The sequence below is a fragment of the Primulina tabacum genome, chromosome 11, assembly GCF_025594145.1.
Source record: "Primulina tabacum isolate GXHZ01 chromosome 11, ASM2559414v2, whole genome shotgun sequence".
NCBI classification, from domain to species: domain Eukaryota; kingdom Viridiplantae; phylum Streptophyta; class Magnoliopsida; order Lamiales; family Gesneriaceae; genus Primulina; species Primulina tabacum.
Genome location: NC_134560.1, coordinates 21,198,009 through 21,220,153, shown reverse-complemented (window position 1 = coordinate 21,220,153; position 22,145 = coordinate 21,198,009).

Here is a 22,145-nt window from a genome sequence, read left to right as displayed (position 1 = left end):
CATTAAAACTAATAATTATAAATGTAACAAACTAAACGATTGAGTAAAACACATAATCTGTGGTTCACAAACCAACATAAACATCGTCAAAATAATTTAAAGGTCTCGAATATTTGAAATTTAAGTTTTAAAATGCCAAAATAAACTAGTGAGCCAAAATAATTCAAACATTATCAAATAGCTCCTAAGACCCGAGAATCCCACTCTAACTCGTATCTCCTCGCCTGGAGCTGGACACTGGCATCCCAAGCCTCGCCTCACATACCATCAAGCACATGAAAACAAGAGGTAGCCGACGTGCCAGTGAGTATAAACCCAATATGACACAATAACATAAGAGAATTAAAATGACAAATAGTTCATATGAATTTCATAAAGATGCAATATAATGCAATGCATGATCAGAAGCTGTGGGCTATCGATAAATCTCAAGATCAAGTGAATCATCTGATCATAGGATACTCAAGGAAAGAGAATCCCCCAACAATATCCACCGACTATTCCGCTCGGGGTGGAGTGTTGTGTTCTACAATCCCAGGACTATGGTGTGCCTATAGAGAGTGTTCAGCCATAACAGCGACCTCCGCATACACTATGCCAACTCAACTATGGCCCCATAAGTCCTAGAAATCAATAATTCAAGGCGACCTCCGCCATATCAAATCTGAATCGAAAAGTGGATAAATATGCGATGTAATGATGCAAATCAATATCATCATCTCGATATCATAATAAACTCATCTCAAGACAACAAGCTGTTAGAAAAGGTGCCCGTCGAGCCAAGTGTTGGTCGAGGGTTCACATTGAAACTCTATGTATAAACAATCTTTATTTTAATTATATTTGAAATTATTATTTTGGCACATCTTTATCTGTATACCCATTCTAGTTGCATTTATAAAGTCTATGAATATACAAAGAGTAGAAAGAATATGAGATGCTCATATGATGAGTATCATGAACTTATATTTGGAATACTGTATATTCTAAACAGTTCCTAGTCGATTCAGCCGCTGCTAAGAAGGATAAAGGCCGCTCGAGTTTGAGACTAGTATCTGCGATGTGAGTACCATGTTTCATTGGTAGGGGACATTGTGATGTCCGAGCATTGAGATAGGTGCTCCTTGTATAGTGCACTGAACAACCCTCCATAAAGGACTTTCCAAGTGGTTCTCACTTATCGAGTGGAAACTTCCTAGTTTATAGTTGTAAACCATTAGTCCTTATGAACCGAGACAACATTGTGACTCTATATGCTAGCATTGCACTTTAACTTGTTTACCGACTCATATGGGTTCATCAGGTGGCAAGGTTGGGTGTTTTGTGGAAACATATAGGAGTCTATGCATTGTAGTCGGGGATTCACCGCTTACCTTCGGGTATGGATATCCTATGTTATCTCATGTGTATGTAGTTTGAAATCTCTGATCAGAGTGTTGGTGGTAATTAAGAAAGGTGTTTCTTATATTACATCGTCGATGCAACTACGACATGACACATAGTATCGTTTCTTTGACAGCTCTCGATATACCAATAGTTGTCGAATCGGTATGGATATATGAGATGAAGGGACCGCCATGTACGCCAACCATAATGGAATTGTTCTTTCAGGAACTATCATTTGATACTAGGGAATCATGTAAGCGATGCTGCTAGGCGTTTAAAATGATTGGTTGGGTACTATCAGACTTGAGTTCTGACATTCTAATTATCAAGGAGTTGATAAGTAAAAATGAATCAATTGAGTTATGCTCATATAAGAACATGTTTAGTTCTGAATCACATTGAGATGTGAACCCACTTCTAGTTGTATCAATAAACTATTGAGGGTCACACAAGTACTAGCTTTCTAGATCACGTTGAGAAAGAAATTAGTTCAATATGTTGAGCGGCTTATAAAGGAGTTTATAAGCATTAGGAAAATTAGAAGTGTGACTTCTATATGGGAAAGTAACTTTTAATTTTTGGAAGTGTTATGAAGTTAAAAGTTGGCAAAATAATTATTGTATTTGAAATTTGTGATTTTCATAAACATTGTTATGGAATAAATTAAATTAATTCAAGTGTTTAATTAATTAAACACTAGTGGACCTAGTAAAGTCCAAATAATTAAATTAATTCAAGTGTTGAATTAATTAAGTAACATTGGGTCTTGTAGAGACCAAATTAAAATAATTATTTAACTTGTGGGCTTGAATAAATTCAATTAAGATTTAATTGATCGATCTCAAATGTGTTTGAGATATTAAAATAATAGACAATGGGCTTCGTAAATTTTACAAATCCAAATAACATGCTATGAAGGTGAAAGGTTGGGAGTCAACTATTTAAATTAAAGACCAGCATGCCTTTGAAATACACAACATCTTTTGTAAGAACCAAGAAAAGGCTCCACCTTCCTTGCTCTCACCATGGCCGAAATTTGCTCCTATTTTTCTTCAAAAATTGCTTCTTCATTTTGATGATTTGATAGTAAACTTCTAAAAGAAAATGCCTTACATTTTCTAGTGCAAGTGTAAGGTGGTTCTAGCTTGTTGGTGGTAGGGTTGATTTTGAGCAAGGAGTGCTCAAGGGAAGCTTGTAGAGTTCCATACCCATTGAAGAGCTAAGTTTTTTATCATCTTAGTTGGAGCCATCATCAATATTTGAGATTGATAGGTAAAACACTTAAACACCCTATGTATGTTTGTCTTTTTGTATTTTCTACACACTAGTGAGGGGTGCTTGGCTTTGCTCTTGTAAATGATATTTTAAAACTTTCGTTGCGCATTCCAGGCACCCGTAAAAGATTCTCTTTCAAGTGGTATCACAGCTTATGTCACTTTTTGTGTAGCAAATACATGATATTATATTGAGAACTTATTTCTAACCGTATGATAAATCGACACAACGAATCAAGGGCCGGTTTTTGGGGGTGTTTCGGTGCATGGTTGCTTCCCATTCGGGCAACAAGTGCAGCCCCATGGACTGCCCGAAACACCCCAACAAAATAAAAAAAAAATTTTGTTGGCCGGATTCCGATGACGGAGCTCCGACAACGACGATGGTGGCTTGGGTTTTCAAAAGTTTTTGGGATATCAAAGTGTCATGGGCCCTAAGTTTGTTGGTCGATTAGGATGGTTGTTATTTTGTGAAATTTAAATGGGCCAATAAATTTTTGTGAAAAATGTCTATTTGGGCCCTTAAGTTTAAAACTACAAAATATTTGTATATCTTCTCATAAAATAAACAATTGAAGTTGAACTTTAATTATTTATAGTAAATTGTGATTTACAAGAAATTTGGTTACAAATAAATTAATTGGAAAGTAAACAAATGAGTTTGTTTACTTAGTTGATTTAATTATAATCATGACGGTTAGTGATTGGATCAAGATATATAATATTGGATCAATTGATTATTGTGATAATTAATTGATGGTGTATTATATGTGATATTATGCATGAATGATGATCAAAAGTTCAAGCCCAATTTGCTAGGTGTATTCTAGGATATTTAATTAAAAATTTATAAGTGGGTTTGGTTTATAGCTCGTTCCCACCTCATGAGATATATCCCTATTTGCCATGGATATTTACTTGTAAATATTAGTATAGTGGAATTTTAAGATTGGAAGATGGTGGACCTTGATTATGAAGATCGAAGACATGTAAATATTGTAAGTTTATGTAATTATGCATTTGCATCCCATGCATTCCTTAGGTTTGGACCTAGGCCCGTGTTTGGCTCACACGGACCATTAGTATTGGGGCGATTGATCATGATTTTTAATTTCACTATTTATAATATATTCATGATATATTATAAATAATGAGTATGTGCGTTATTATTATGATAAGAAAAAAGTTGCATGAATCCGGCAAACATACGATCAAACATGGCAAGCTTTTAATAAAATTAATGATGAGACCTTTCAAAATTAAAAAATCCTCATTTTGAATAAGATTCAAAATTAATATCAAGCCCGAAAAGAAGAATTATAAAGGTGTTTATAATTTCCAAACTAGGGGTGATTGGTCTTCATTTTTAGATTTAGGACCTTGAGGTTTTCAAAAGACTCTGCAAGGTCTTTGAGATAATTAAGACCAATCCTTTCAATTGTTTTCATCAGATTGTTTTATTTTATGAGATCATCCTCTCAAGATCCCATTGCTTGAATTAATATAATTGAAAGTGGATCGATTACAGTGCCCTGAAGCGCAACGGAAGTTTCGAAAAATATATTTTCATAGCAAAAACCGAGCACCCCCTTCACTTGATGTAACACTCTTCTTCTATACTTGACACGATTAATGATACTTATAATCATAATCAAAATAGGGTTTGATGATATCCTTTATTTTGAAGTAATTCAAATAAGAGTATCATTTTGACGGTTTATAAAAATTTTGGAATGATGTCCCCATATTTGTAAAAGCCAAAACTCAAGCAACAACATCGATGCATATATAGAAGGATATTTTCATATACAAACATACATTGTATCGTTAAAAATATATTCATAAAATTTGTTTCAAACCATGACATAAAATTTATCATAATACATATGTGGAAGCTATAAAATAAGATGTTCAGGTTCTTGTCGAGGTAAGGCACGTCACGAGCATCCATTGGCGAACCGGCATCCTATGTATCTTCATTACCTGATCATGTAATACATGAGCTATATGAGTTTATAAAACTCAATAAGTTTGCATTTATACGTATCAATATGCATAGAAAGAACATACATATCAAGTCGTGATCTACAATGAACCTTTAAATCATGTCATACCATAGCATATATTCATGTTAATTTTTGTACTTGAACCTCATTAGTTGACATGTACTACTGTGCTTGCTTTATTATATAGCTACAACTGTGTTGGACATCAGGAGTACCTTTGACAACCCCACGTCCCATGAACATATATTGGCCAATATGTTTGGTGGACTTAAAACCACCCATGATGTCAACAAGCTCATATATCATATAAAAATCAGTCATTTTTCTTTTCTTTCATGTTAATGTTCATGACATAGCACCCATCTTCAATATTCATGAATGTCTTTCATATTTAATACATAACAATGGAATATGGTGCTATTTTTTCATCAATAAACATATTAACAATGTACATATATTAATAATCAATGGGAAGCATTTGAAATACATAATATTACTCATGTATTACTTAAAAAACATGCCAACTTACAGTACAAGCATACGAATATTGGTTTGAGGCGATGTTTCTCATTCTTATGCTGTCAAATATATAAATAGTTCAGTTACTATGTCAAATGTCTGCCATTCGTTTTTAATGGGTGCTATAAATTTTTTTTTCCTCTTACTCAATCGGCCCAATACATATATTGTACTTTAAAAATACCTCGCACATTTTTTAAAAATAAAACAACCAACTAATTTGAAAATCAAAGGAAAATAGTTTAAAACGTAAAATCGTCAAACTTTTATTAATCCTAAAAACAATATTTGAAAAGTATAGCCCATACTATAAACTCTCAAAAACTAATCGCAACAATAAATAATTTGTCGTAAAAATATCTTTAACATAAATCATAATCATAAACTATTGCGAAAAACTAGTGTCGGTCCTCGGGTTATGTGCACCTTCAGTCCAGCAAAGTCAACCATCAAGACCTCCAATAATATTATTATCATAATCACCTGCATCAATCACACCTAGTGAGTCTAAAGACTTAACACACCATAATCTTGTTAACAAGTACAACATATACAGATCACATACAACTGTGAAAATACTTGTACTTAAACCATATCATACCATAGCATATATTCTTGTTCATTTTTGTACTTGAGCCTCATTAGTTGACATATACTACTGTGCTTGCTTTATTATATAGCTACTACTGTGTTGGACATCAGGGAGTACCTTTGACAACCCCACACCCCATGAACATATATTGGCCAATATGTTTGGTGGACTTAAAACCATCCATGATGTCAACAAGCTCATATATCATATAAAAATCAGTCATTTTCCTTTTCTTTCATGTTCATGTTAATGACATAGCACCCATCTTCAATATTCATGAATGTGTCTTTCATATTTAATACATGATAATGGAATATGGTGCTATGTTTTCATCAATAAACATACTAACAATGTACATATATCAATAATCAATGGGAAGCATTTGAAATACATAATATTACTCATGTATTACTTCAAGAACATGCCAACTTACAGTCCAAGTATACGAATATTGGTTTGAGGCGATGTTTCTCGTTCTTATGCAGTCAAATATATCAATAGTTCATTTACTATGTGAAACGTTTGCCATTCGTTTTTAATGGCTGCTAGAATTTTTTTTTTCCTCTTACTAAATCGGCCGAATACATATATATGTACTTTTAAAATACCTTGCACCATTTTGAAAATAAAACAACCAACTAATTTGAAAATCAAAGGAAAATAGTTTAAATCGTAAAATCGTCAAACTTTTACCAAGCCTAAAAACATTATTTGAAAAGTATAGCTCATACTATAACCTCTCAAAAACCACTCGCAACCATAAATAAATTGTCGTAAAAATATCTTTAACATAAATCATAATCATAAACTAGTGTGAAAAACTAGCGTCGGTCCTCGGGTTATGTGCACCTTCAGTCCAGCAAAGTCAACCATCAAGATCTCCAATAATATTATTATCATAATCACCTGTATCAATCACACCTAGTGAGTCTAAAGACTCAACACACCATAATCTTGTTAACAAGTACTACATACACAGATCACATACAACAGTGAAAATACTTTTAATTAAAATATCGTTTTCATTAAGATACAAAAACTTTAAACATGAACATTTTCGTAAACATTTTCATGATACATAAACTTTAAATAAAACATTTTTCATAATGATGAATCGACTTTAAACATAACCATTTCCATAACTTTTCATAAACATTTTCTTAAACATTTTCGTAAACATTTCCATATCATCATAAACATATTCATATGAACATGCATAACTTAAACATCAACATTTTCCTTTTTATCATTTCATATCATATATCCTTTCATCATGAGCATATATATTTTTCCATTTTTATTGGATTTAGATCGTTAATCGTGACTTTCTATTTCCTCATAAAGTCTATGGATCCATCTACATGTAACCACAGTACTGGGCGGCGGAGACATCAACGACACTCTCACCCGTCAACTGAGACTTGGCCTATCCTCATCGAATAGAAATACGATCGTCGGGCTCAATCTGGGGCCTTCTCCCATAGACGGGCTCATTCTGAGGCCTTCTCCCACGAATGGGCTCCCTCTGGGGCCTTCTCTCATAAATGGGCTCTCTCTGGGCCTTTTCCCTCATGACATCCCCATTCATATCCTCATAATAGTCACAATTACTTCACATCCTCCAATGTTTCATATTTTCATCACTTTATAAAATCATGCATTTAATATCATTTTTCTTTTAAAAACAAGCATGCAACATATCTTTTAATGTTATCGGTTAATCAAAAAAACCCCATGAACATTTAAAATAATAAATCATAACATATTAAAAGATAAAATCCTTAAACATTTAAAACCAACATTTTAACATATTAAATCATAAAATTTAAAATAAACATTTTAACATCATAAACTTCCATAAAAATTTAAAATAATCATAGTAGCATATAAAATAGCATTCAGGACACGGTCATGACGTTTACTAATTTCTAGGTGTAAAATTACATTTTTACCCCTAGACGTAAAAATTCACATTTTTGACATTTTCTTAATTCCATTGACTCTAACATGTCCCAAATAATTATTTAAGCTTACATTAATTTTCTATTATTTTTATTTGGCTTAAATCGAGAACTTTTAAATGAATCTTTAAATATAACATATTAATGCATTTTAATCTCGAAATAAACCAAACCTTAATATAAAATTCTCAAATTAAAAACTTAGACTTTTAATAATTATTTGAGCTTAAATATAATTTTCCATAATTTTATAAAGCCTAAACTAGGCTTTTCAATTAATTCGTTAATTAACGTTTCGTGCGACGATAAAATTCTGGATAAATCCAAAACTCATTATTTTGATCTCAAATATTAAACATAACATTTTTATTATTTATTCTTCCCTTGTGAGCCAAGAACCACACCCGTGGACCCATGGTTCGAATTTTCCTTTTAATTTTCGAAATAATGACCCTCACTCGAACACACCGAGCCATCTCCCAATTTACTCGAGCCACGCCCAAGCCAAACCCTTGAATACCCACCTAGGGACCCTACTGACCAAGCCCAACCCAAAGAACCAGCCCTTAACTCGCTCAAACCCTGCTGGAAACTGGGACCAAAACTGCATGTGTATGTGTGAGATTCCTTTGATCATTAGAACTCCTAACTAGTCTAGGACTCTTCCAGCCGAGCCACCACCGAACCACCATGACCCTAACTGACCTTGGACCACGCCCAGACCCTTCCCAGACCAGCCCAAGCCCTGGAACCCCAAGCAAGAAGCTCTGAACCAAGCACAACAGCAGCAGCACGCTACCCTTGCTTCTCACGTTTCCCTGCGTTTGGTTCGAGCCACACTGTTGATGAAACTTAAAATTAATAATTTATTATATGTTAAAACCTGTATTTTAAAATTTAAGTTTCATTAAAATTATAAAATAATGTTATTTTAGTATTGTTTGTTTATATTTAATTATCTTAATAAATATGTTTTATTTTCAGGTTTTCTACGTGTTGGTAAAATAATGATAACTCAAGCTAGAAAATTCAAATGGAGGTGACTCAAACATGTTTGAAATCAATGAGAAATTATCTACAACTTTGCAGAAGACATGATTGCTTAAAAAGTTCATTAAGATGTCAAATTCTGCAAATATCAAAAGGAGGACAAATTTACTTTTATTATGACCAGCATATAGTAAAAAAATCATAACTATTTCAATATTTAACCAAATGAGGTGAACCAAGTGGCCAAATTCATCTACAGACAATTCCCCACATGTTTGCCGTTTTGAGCAGAGTCAAATTCGGTAATTAAAGTTGTGGAACAAAGCATTGAAAGAAGAGACATGGAATTGAACTTGGAGGAGACAAAGAATACAATTGCAACTACATGGCATTAATAAAAATTTTGACCATTTCTCTCATTTGGCCTATAAATAGATGCCTTGTGCTAGATTGATAATCATTCTATCTCATTGTAAAATATAGTGTGAGTGTGTATCAAAGTTCTAAGTTCCAATATATTTTCTTTCATGTTCTCAACTATGAGTGATATTTTAGTGTTGATCAAAAGTAAGCTTATGGCAATCTAAATCTATTATGTCAAGGTGAAGATGATGCATTCTTGGTGAAGTAAGATTGTTTATATTTTGTATATTCTTTCTTTATTTCTTTTCATTTAGCTAATTTATTTTTGTTGCAGCTATAAAAATGAATTATTTGTTGTTATCAATTTACATCAAATGATTGATATCATTAAAGTGGTTATCTTGATTTGTTGTTTAATTTTGATACAATAAATATTTCATCACTTATTATTATATATATAGATAAATATATATTTATATAATAATATCATAATATTTCATTTAGACGATAGCGTGGCTCTGCCGGTTGTTCTAAATGAAATATTATGATTTAATACTAACATCTAACAATCTAACCTTTACTTTCTCGCAATTAACTTTTATTTTTCGCATCTAACTTTTACTTTCTCGCAACTAACTTTTACTTTTCCGCAACTAACATTTACTTTATCGCAACTAACTTTTACTTTACCGCAACTAACTTATTAAATCAATATATTTCATTTAGGCAATAGCGTGGCTCTGCCGGTTGTTCTAAATGAAATATAATGATTTAATTTAACATTTACTTTATGCAATTATTTATTTATATAGTTATAATTATAATCATAGGTACCATATATAAAATATCGGTTAATTCGATATTTTCTATTGTGGGAACTATATTATATTATATGTGTGTTTAATTTTCTTGGAACCATTATTTATGGTGATTTTTTTTGTTTTACTTTTAGTTAAACAATATTACATAAACCAAGAATAAATCCTCAAGCCTTGACAAAATTTATAATTTGTAAACTTCATTCTTGCATTCGGTAATCTATAAATTAATAAATTTAAACTCAAAATAACCTCTCTGAGGATCGATCTCGTACTTACAAAATATATTACTTGCAGACAACTTACACTAGGGTGAATTATTATTTAAGTAATAGCAACTATACCAATCCACTACCCAACCCTTGGCCAACCACCTTGACCCTGATGGACCAGCCTGGCTCGCGCCCAGGCCAGCCACAAGCCCAACTTTCCTGTTGCGTACAGAACCTCACATAGGGGAGAGTCCTAGTAAAAACTAGGACTCTTCCCTAGCCACAATCTTGACCCCTAGCCGCCCTAGTGAAAGGGGATAGGTTACGATGCCCGGATACGCAACGAAAGTTTCAAAAATGATTTTCAACAAGTGAAAAACGAGAACCCACTAGTAGTGTAGATAATAACATAACACAAAATATGTCATACATAGTGTGTTTAGAGAAATACCTATCAATCTCAAGAGATTGATGATGGCTCCAACTAAGATGTAAACACCTTAGCTCTTGAATGGCAAGACAAATCTTCAAGCCTCCTTGTTCTTGGACTCCTTCCTTAAAAATTAGGTCCACCACTAACAAAATAGAACCACTCTAATTTTGTATTAGAAAAATTAGAGTACTTTTCATTGAGAAGAATAATCTTTCCTCAACAAAAATGAAGAAGAAAATGGAGGAGAATGACATCAAAGTTTCGGCCATCTCATGCAATGAATGGGAGAGAAAAAATTTCTTGGTTGTTCAAAAAGGTGTTGTGTATTCCAAAGGCATGCCATGCCTTGGATGTTGAAAAAGTTGCCTATACCCTTTCACCTCCCATGCATACAATTCTATTTGGGTTTGTAACAATTACAAGTCTCATGGACTTTAATTTAATTGTCTCAAACAAATTTGAGACCAATTAAACCTTACTTGATTTTAATCAATCCCACTAGTTGAATAATTATTTCTAATTGGGCTATACAAGGCCCAATGTTGTTTAATTTATTCAACACTTGAATTAATTTAATTATTTAGACTCTACTTGGCCCACTAGTGTTTAATTAATTCAACACTTGAATTAATTTAATTTAGTCCATCATAATGTTTATGAAAATAAAAATTTTCAAATACATTATTTGTTTGGCCAACTTTAAATTTAGGAACACTTCCTCAAATTAAAAGTTACATTCTCCTTATAGAAGTCAGACTTCTATTTTATTTACACTTATAAACTCCTTTATAAGCAGTTCAACACGTTGAACTATTTTACTTCTCAACAGGTTCTAGAAAGTTAGCACTTGTGTGACCCTCAATGGTTTAATGATACAACTAGCTGTGGGTTCACATCACAATGCGATTCGGGACTAAACATGTCCTTATATGAGCATACCCAAGTTGCTCCATTCTTACTTATCAACTCCTTGATAATAAGAACGTCAGAACTCAAGTCTGATAGTACTCAACCAATCATGTTAAACGCCTAGCAGCATCACTTACATGATTCCCTAGGTATCAAATGATAGTGCCTGCAAGAACCAATCTATTATGGTTAGCGTACAGTACGGTACCTTCATCTCATATATCCCGACCGATTCGACAACTATTTGTATATCGAGAGCTGTCAAATAATCGATACTATGTGTCATGTCGTAGTTGCATCGATGGTGTAATCTATGAAACCCATTTCATAATTACCACCATACTCTGATCAGAGATTTCATACTACATATACATGTGATCACATAGGATATCCATACCCGAAGGTAAGCGGTGAATCCCCGACTACAATGCATCGACTCCTATATGTTTCAAGAAAACACCCAACCTTGCCACCTGATGGCCTCGTGAGAGTCGGTAAACAAGTCAAAGTGCAATGCTAGCACATAGAGTCTCAATGTTGTCCCGGGTCATAAGGACTAATGGTGTACAACCATAAACTAGGACGTTTCTACTCGATAAGTGAGAACCACTTGGAAAGTCCTTTATGGAGGGTTGTTCAGTGCACTCTACTAGTAGCACCTATCTGCATGCTCGGACATCACAATGTTCCCTACCATTGAAACATGGTACTCACATCGCAAATACTAGTCTCAAACTCGAGCGGCCTATATCCTTCTTAGCGGCGGCTGAATCGACTAGGAACTGTTTAGAATATACATTATTGCAAATTTGAGTTTCATCAGACTCATCATATGAGCATATCATATTCTTTCAACTATTTACATATTCAAGTACTTTATCTATGCAACTAGCATGTGTATATAGATAAAGATGTGCCAAAACAATAATTTAATATTATTAAAATAAAGATTGTTTATACATAGAGTTTAATTGTGAACACTCGGCCAACACTTGGCTCGACGGGCACCTGCTCTAACAATCTCTCACTTGCACTAGAGCGAACTACCCATATGCTTCAAACCCATCGATTCGCAATGCTTCTCGAATAATGGTCGAGCTAAAGGCTTAGTTAGTGGATCAACAACATTATCTGCGGAGTCGACTTTGTCAATCGACACTTCTCCTCTTTCCACAATCTCTCGGAGGATGTGGTACTTTCTCAATACGTGTTTGGATTTCTAATGAGACCTTGTCTCCTTTGCTTGAGCTATAGCTCCCGTGTTGTCACAAAACACCGGGACATGAGCAACTCCATTAGGAATGATGCCCAACTCTTAGACGAAATTCCTTATCCAAACAGCCTCCTTTGCTGCAGCTAATGCAGCAAGATATTCTGCCTCAGTGGTGCAATCCGTAGTACTATCTTGCTTTGAACTCTTCCAAGAGACAGCAGCACCATTGAGCATGAATATGAACCCAGAGGTTGACTTCGAGTCATCGATATCGCTTTGGAAGCTAGAGTCGATATAGCCTTCCAATTTCAGTTCTCTACACCCATAGACCAAGAACACTTTATTGTTCCTTCTCAAATACTTGAAAATGTCTTTCACAGCTTTCCAGTGTGGAAGACCAGGGTTCGACCGATTGATATCTACTCACTACACTTAGTGAAAAAGCCACGTCAGGACGTGTCGATATCATCGCATACATGATGCTACCAATCGCAGATGCATACGGAATGCGTGTCATCGCCGCTATCTCTGCATCAGTCTTGGGAGACATAGACTTGGATAGGGACACGCCATGACACATTGGTAGATGTCATCTCTTGGACTCATCCATCGAGAACCGCTTCACGATGATATCAATGTATGTGGACTGGGTGAGACCAAGCAATCTTCTTGATCTATTTCTATAGATCTGTATTCCAAATACAAAAGATGCTTCACCCAAGTCCTGCATCGAGAACTTACTCGCTAACCATATTTTAGTTGATTGCAACATTCCTACATCATTCCCAATGAGTAGAATGTCATCAACATAAAGCACAAAGAATGTCACAACACTCCCACTGACATTCTTATACACACAAGGTTCCTAAGGATTCTTAGTAAAACCAAGCTCTTTGATTGTACTATGGAATCTGAGGTTCCAACTCCTAGATGTCTGCTTTAGACCATAAATAGATCTTTTAAGTTTGCATACCATATGCTCAATTCCGAAAGATGTAAACTCTTCAGGTTAAGACATGTAAATCTCTTCCTTAATATCCCCATTAAGAAAGGCTGTCTTGACATCCATGTGCCATATCTCATAGTCATACCATGCATGTAATATCCAAGCCTGGTGTACGGTACGATTTAAGTTTTCATAATTTTATTGACTACTTGGTCAAGTTTAGGTATAGTTTGGATGTTAAGAGTTTCGATTTAGGATTTATAGTATGGTTGGTTATAGATGATGTGTAGTGCTTTTGTAGCGGCGTTACGATTAAATTCATGATAATTCGTATGTTGAGCCAATTGGTATGAGGCCAATTGGAGTGGTTAGATAAGACATAGAGGTGTTACTTTATTATTTTGAGTTTTGTTCAAATCATTGTGGAAGGTAAGCCATAAGTGCCCCGAAGTGTTTCGTGTGTTTCGACGTTCCTCCAGTGACACATGTTGGGAGAATGGGTATAACCTTTTACTCAGACGTCCAAATGATCTGGAATTTTGAGGGCTTCAAGATAAGACATAGATCTACAACTTTGTAGTTTACCACTTTTCCAAATTATGAAGGGAAGAGGCGTTTCAGAAGCGAGCTTTGGAGTGACAGTGCGCAGAGTGCACGCCCGAGCGGGAATAAATGTCCGCCCGGGCGAGCCTACTTCGAAAATTTTGGATTTCTGGCCGAGATTTCTGCGCTCGGGCGGAAAAAAATGTCCGCCCGAGCGGCCAGCGATTTTTTAAAAGCGTGTTTTTGGAGTTTTAAGTGCTTATATACAAGTGTTGCTCCATTTCTCTCATTTCTCACCTCTCATTTTCGGATTTCTCTCCTTGGGAAGGCTAGGGTTCCTTATTTCTTTCACTTCCTATCTTCGATTCAAGCTTTTAGTTGGTGATTTGAGTTAAGATCGAAGTTCTTCTTGGTGCTAGGAAGCTAAGGTAAGCTTTTGGTGTTGTTATTTCTTGGTTTTGGAAGAGAGATGATATGGGTTTGTTGTTTATGTTGGTTTTATGGATTATTTGGCATGGGCTCTTGATTATAGAGTTGATGATGGTGTTATATACGGGTTATTGTTGTAGGATTTCAACCAAAGAGTATAAAATCAAGGTTTCAAGTGGTTGTAAGTGGAAATTCATCCCTTGTGCTCACATGATGTTATATGTATTGTGTTTCAAAGGTTGTAATGTGTTATTCCCTTCATTTGTTTCGTAGTTATGTATTGATTCATTTGTTATATCTATTGGAGGCATTGTATGTCTCAATTGTATTGAAAGGGAATACAAAGATATAGTATTCAAGGTGTTTGATAAAATGTCCCAAAGAAAGAGTTTAAATGTTTTATGGATTGATAGATACATAGTCAGAGATTGCATGCAATTAGTTAATCAACGACCATAGGCTTATATCCCTCAGAGTTGTCGATTTATATCGATGGGATACGAGCACCACAGACAGAGTTACTATTGATATCAATCCACCATAATAAAGAGAAATACCATCTCATTGTTATGCTATTGCTACGATATACATGTTTCAGAGTTGATGGTATTTTATGTTTTCAAAGCCATGTTTTACAGAATATACTATGTATCATTGCTATGTAAGAGTTACACTTGCTGAGTTTTATACTCATTTCAGTTATTTCATGTGATGCAGATAAGAGCGACGGACCAGGACGTTGATTGTGGCCCGGAGTCATATGCATACGAAGTTGGAAGGAAGATGTTATTTTGCTAGTATTTTTGGATCATGATCATAGGAATGATATTTTGTATTTTGTTATATCATTTGAATGATCATTTATTTACTTTTAAACATCTTATGGTGATGTATTTTGAAACCTTCCTTCATTTTATAAGAAAATTTTAAATTCCGCTGCTATTTTTATTGTTAACGAGTCGAGGTGTCACAATGCAGCTATGGCTAGCAATATCCTTATAGACTTGAACATTGCAACTGGAGAAAAGGTTTCCTCGAACTCAACTCCTTGTCTTTGAGTATATCTTTTTGCCACCAATCGCGCCTTGAAGGTCAATACCTTCCCATCCGCCCCAAGTTTCCTCTTGAAAATCCATTTACACCCTATGGGAACAGTTCCCTCAGGTGGATCCACGAGATTCTACAATTGGTTCAAATGCATGGAATTCATCTCAGATTCCATTGCTTCAAGCCTTTTGGATGAATCGGCATCAGATAACGCTTCCTTGAAGGTCCTTGGATCACATCCATGGTTAGGCTCATGATGGCCCTCTTCAAGAAGCAGACCATACCTCATAGGTGGTCTCGAGACTCTCTCGGATCTTCTAGGAGCTTGTATCTCCTCTCTTGGCTCTTTGGGTGTGGGTTCTTCAATTGTGGGTGTCTCTCAAACCTCTTCGAGTTCTATCATCTCCCCTTTTCTATCCAATAGAAATTCTTTTTCCAAAAAAGGTTGCATTCCTAGAAACAAACACCTTTGTTTCTTGAATATGATAGAAATAATATCCAACTGAATTCCTTGGATATCCCACAAAGTAACATAAAATGGATCGACTATCCAATTTATCTCCCACTGCCTGATTCACATAAGCAGGGCATCCCTATATTCTAATATATGAATATTTGGGAGGCTTACCCATCCATATCTCATATGGTGTCTTATCAACTGCCTTTGAATAGACATTGTTCAACAACAGTGCCGCTGTCTCAAGCGCATATCCCCAAAAGGATGGTGGCAACTCCGTGAACCCCATCATAGACCGAACCATGTACATCGAAATCCGGTTACGACGCTCCGAAGCACCATTCAACTCTGGTGTAGCAGGCGGAGTCCATTGCGAGAGAATCCCATTCTACCTAAGATACTCTTGGAACTCGGCACTCAAGTACTCACCACCTCGATCCGATCGAAGTGCTTGATGCTTCGTCCCAACTCTTTCTCTACTTCACTTCTGAATTCTTTGAACTTTTCAAAGGCTTCAAACTTGTATTTCATTAAATATACATACCCATACCTCGAAAAGTCATCGGTAAAGGTGATGATGTAAGCATGTCCATGCTTACTTCATCACCTTTACCGATTAACTCTTTGGCTCGCTCCACATGGCCCTTAAAGGGAATTTGATTCATCTTTTCTTTTAGACAGGATTCACAAGTTGGGAGAGAATTAATATCAAACATATCAAACATGCTCACTCCCACTAGCTTGTTCATCTTTCTTAGGGAAATATGTCCTAATCAAGCATGCCAAAATTGTGCCAAATTTAGAGTATCTTGTTTTCGCTTGTTTTTTGTTGTTATTGCTTGGACATTTTTTAGTGGAATATCTTTCGATTTTAAGTTATAGAGATCGTTTTCAAGTTCTCCAGTCCCAATCAAACATTCATTCTTGTAAATGTTGCAAACACTTTTGCTAAATAAACAAGAATATCCATCTTTATCAAGCATAGAAATGGAAACAATGTTTTTCACCAAATCAGGTACAAACAAAATATCTCTTAAAATCATTGTTCAATAATAAGTAAACATCTCCCACGGCCTTGGCAGCAACTCTTGCTCCATTGCCCAACCTCAAGAAGGTCTCACCTTCGTTAAGTCTCCTACTTCTTCCAATCATCTGTAAATCATTACAGAGATGTGAGCCCCAGCTGGTATCCAATACCCAAAAAGTAGAGTTAATTGAAATGTTTACTTCAATATAGTACATACCGTTTCCAGAACTCTTCTGGGCAAGATATTCTCTACAGTTACGCCTCCAATGTCCAGGATTTTTGCAGTGATGATAAATATCAGCCTTCTTGTCAGCCTTTACTGGTGTGGCTGCCACAACGTGATTCAGAGCTTGCCTCTCCAAGGGCACGTTCTTCTTAGGACGTTGGAAACAATGCTTCTTTCCCTTCCTAGGTGGACCAATCTTCGTACCAGATGAAGAGCCCACATAAAGAACTGACTTCTCATCATTCATAAAAGCCTGCATATAATACTTGGCTTTCAAGTCATGGTCATACCATTCCTTGTAAGTCTGTAATTTATAAATTTTCAGCTCCCACTATTTTGACATTATTCACTACTCTCTAGTGAAAACGGGAAACTCCTTTCCTCAGTAGGTACGTAAGGTCCAATTAGCAAATCATGATCCCGAATAATATCAGCCAATCACAATTTCTAAGAGGTAGTTTCCAATTACATCACCATGCAACCCTCTAGGTAAACTTTTGTCTCACGCTTGATTATGACCCAATAATATGACATCGTTCATCTTTACGTGTCAAGCCTTACCCATCGATGTTGAACCTTAATGGACGATCGTCATGAGTTCCCTCAATAATATGAGCCGAAATCATGGGAGTTCCACGTAGTTCATATCACCATGTCAATGGATGTCACAGCTTTCCGGCACCCAGGGCCCCCCAATAATATGAGCCGAGCCCCGACCACGGGTAGCGTTCATCATGCACCCATTGTCGATGGAAGACATGGAAATTATAAAAAAATTTATAATTCCCCTTTTCGGGCTTGATATTAATTTTGAATCTTATTCAAAATGAGGGTTTTTTAATTTTGAAAGGTCTCATTTTATTTAAAATCTCGCTTTGTTTGATCGTATGTTTGCCGGATTCATGCAACTTTGTTATTATCATAATAATAACGCACATACTCATTATTTATAACATATCATGCATTTATTATAAATAGTAAACAAAACAAAGATGATCAATCGCCCCAACAACTAATGGCCTGTGTGAGCTAAACACGGGCCTTGGTCCAATTCTAGGGAAATGCATGGGATGCAAATGAAACTTTTACATAAGCCTCCAATATTTACATGTCTTCGATCTTCTTAATCATCAAGGCCACCATCTTCCAATATTGATCTTCCACTATACTAATAATTACAAATAAATATACATGGCAAAAAGGGATACATCTCATGGGATAGGAACGTGCCATAAACAACGCCCACTTTATAATTTGATAATTATTACAATCATTCAACACAAAATATCCTAGCATACGCATAGCAAATGGGGCTGGGGCTTTTGATCATCTTTCATGCATAATATCACATATCATACACCATCAATTAATTATCACAATAATCAATTGATCCAATATTATATATCTTGATCCAATCACTAACCGCCACAATTATAAACTAAATTAACGAAGTATACAAACTCCTTTGTCTACTTTCTAATTAATTTATTTATAACTGAATTTCTTTTAAATCACAATTTACTATAAATAATTAAAATTCAACTTGAATTATTTATTTAATGAGAAAATATGTACAACTTTTGTAAATTTAAAATTAAGGGCCCAAATAGACATTTTTCACAAAAATTTATTGACCCATTTAAATTCACAAATTGTATTAGCCATCTAATAGCCCAACAACTTCAAGGCCCATGACACTTTGATATTCCAAAACACTTTTGGAAACCCTAGTCGTCATTGCCGTCGCTGGAGCTCCGTCGCCGAATTCCAGCCAACTTGTAAAAAAAAATTTTTTTAAAATTTTTCGAAGGGGGCTGCCCTTGCTGCCCAAAATGGGCAGCCCCTCGGGCAGCCCGAGCTGCTCGAAATGTGCCCCAAATATGGTCTTGGTTTTGTTGCAACAAATAAACTCATGCTGTTAGAAATCGACCTCAATATAATATAATGTATTTGCTACACAAAATAGTAACCATAGCTCATGATACCACTTGAAAGGGGATCGGTTACGGTGCCCGGATGCGCAACGAAAGTTTCAAAAATGATTTTCAACAAGTGAAAAACGAGCACCCACTAGTAGTGTAGCAAATAACATAACACACAATATGTCATACATAGTGTGTTTAGAGAAATACCTATCAATCTCGAAAGATTGATGATGACTCTAACTAAGATGTAAACACCTTAGCTCTTGAAAGGCAAGAAAAATCTTCAAGCCTCCTTGTTCTTGGACTCCTTCCTTCAAAATTAGGTCCACCACTAACAAAATAGAACCACTATACTTTTGCACTAGAAAAATTAGAGTATTTTTCATTGAGAAGAATAATCTTCCCTCGACAAAAATAAAGAAGAAAATGGAGAAGAATGACATCAAATTTTCGGCCATCTCATGCAATGAATGGGAGAGAAAAATTTTCTTGGTTGTTCAAAAAGGTGTTGTGTATTCCAAAGGCATGCCATGCCTTGGATGTTGAAAAAGTTGTCTCCACCCTTTCACCTCCCATGCATGCAATTTTATTTGGGCTTGTAACAATTACAAGGCTCATGGACTTTAATTTAATTGTCTCAAAAACCTTACTTGATTTTACTCAATCCCAGTAGTTGAATAATTATTTCTAATTGTGTTCTACAAGGCACAATGTTATTTAATTTATTCAACACTTGAATAATTTAATTATTTGGACTCTACTAGGCCCACTAGAGTTTAATTAATTAAACACTTGGCTCGACGAGCACCTACTCTAACACCTAGGACCCAACCAAGCCCTAGACCTAGACCACCCTGACCCTGACCCAGCTCTGGCCGAGCACACTTGCCCCCATTCATCAATTTCCCCTCAACCGATCACATATGCTTCCATAATTATCAATTTGGTTCCAGCTTTTGTTATTCACGTTTGCATCTTATTTGGTGTGTGTCTAGGACACAAAACTTTGTCTAAAATACCCTTAATCCATACCCTAACCATGGCAGTCCCTTAACACAAATTCAACATGATTTTTGAACCAAAACTCAAGAGTTTAACACACACATATGCATAGTTACGAAAATATCATGGTGTGCAATTTGTTTTCATTCAAAACATGTTCAAATAAATATTATGGTGTGATAGATGATTGAAGGAAAGAATATGGCGTGCCTTTGTACAGACGAAAACGAATCGACGATGCGAAGAACGACGACGTACACCTTGGCCGAATTTTCCCTTGAATTATCGAAGCTTTTCCCTTACTTTCACTTGTGTGTTCCGTGTATTTTCTTGGGGAGGGATTTTACAATCTCATGGTGGGTGTGTGGCGTGGGTTGTCGGGATTAATGGGGTGAAATTGTACATTAAATACTTAATTAATCTACTAACAAGGCTTAGGCCCATTAAGTATGTAAATTAGATCCATTATTGCTTAATTAAAATATAAAAATAATTTTGTGAATTTACTAGCCTGGTTGCCCAACACGTTCGTATTTTTGTTGAAAACCCAACACCGATATAATTTATGTTCCGTCGTGTAAAATCACCTCAAAACCCTTATTTTCGAAAATAATAAAAAGCATCAATCATATATTAAATTAAAATTTTTTTTAATAAAATCATTTTCTCTTTTTCAGCCATCGGTCTCCGTTCCACGATCGCAAATCGAATAACATTTAAAAATACATTTTAGTGCAACCATGTAGAAAAATATATTTTAAACATGTAAATATGAACATCATAATTAATTAATGCACTTAAAACAATTAATTGAAATACACAAAGAATTTAATAACTTGCGTACATGTGGTTCGCGTGGACTTTTAAATTTTCGGGGCGTTACAATGTTCCCCCTTAAATTGAATTTCGTCATCGAAATTAGCTTATCCTTGATAATTGAAATTTTAGACATAGTTCTAGTATCCCAAAAATACACGCTTCCGCTGCGCTACTCTGATAAAACTTAAGTTCTAGAATGTCCTTACGTCTCCTTGATCCCAATTGATTTTACCTTCTAAATCCTTGTTTGCGAATCGCAGCTTAAAACGACCCATGATGACTTAGTGCTATGTTATTATAACATCGAATTTCAACTTTTCTTACAATTTCCAATATTAAAAGAAGGACGACCATACTTATCTTATATTATTTTACCTTATATTATGCCCAAAATGTTCATCAACTTATCATATTTCAACATTAAAATCCCAAACGCATCCGCTAACGCTTGGATTTTCAAGCATAATATTGATTTATCCTGAAAACCCTTGGTTAACATTCTTTATAACATTATAAACAAGATATCTCAAGGTTCCAAATATTCTTAAAAGTCTAAATCATCGAAAATTCTTACAATTCAATTTTCACTAATTGCTAAACTAGTCACCAAATTCATTAACAATTCCAAAATAAATTCTTAATTTCCTCAAAAATTATCCTAATTGGTCCTTAATTTCAAAATCCTACGATTAAGCCATAAGTTTTTGGCATCCTTAATTCCCTTCTACGGGTTTCTCATAACATAAATTTCGATAAATTTAAACTTATTTACCCAAAATCAATTTCTATAACCAATCTGACCTTTTATCAAGCTTAAAATCCAAATTTATATACTTTCTTACTTCCAAAGATAATCACATTCTTCGAATCATTATTACTTATGAGTAATTCCCAAAAATTAATTCAACTAGTAACCACGAATCATAAATATTTTCTTAGAAAATCTACGTGTCCCAAAACATTCATAATATTCACGATTGAATTATGGCCTAAATAGTAGAATATCAATACTAAAAACCAAAAATTAACATAGTCCAATTCCACCACA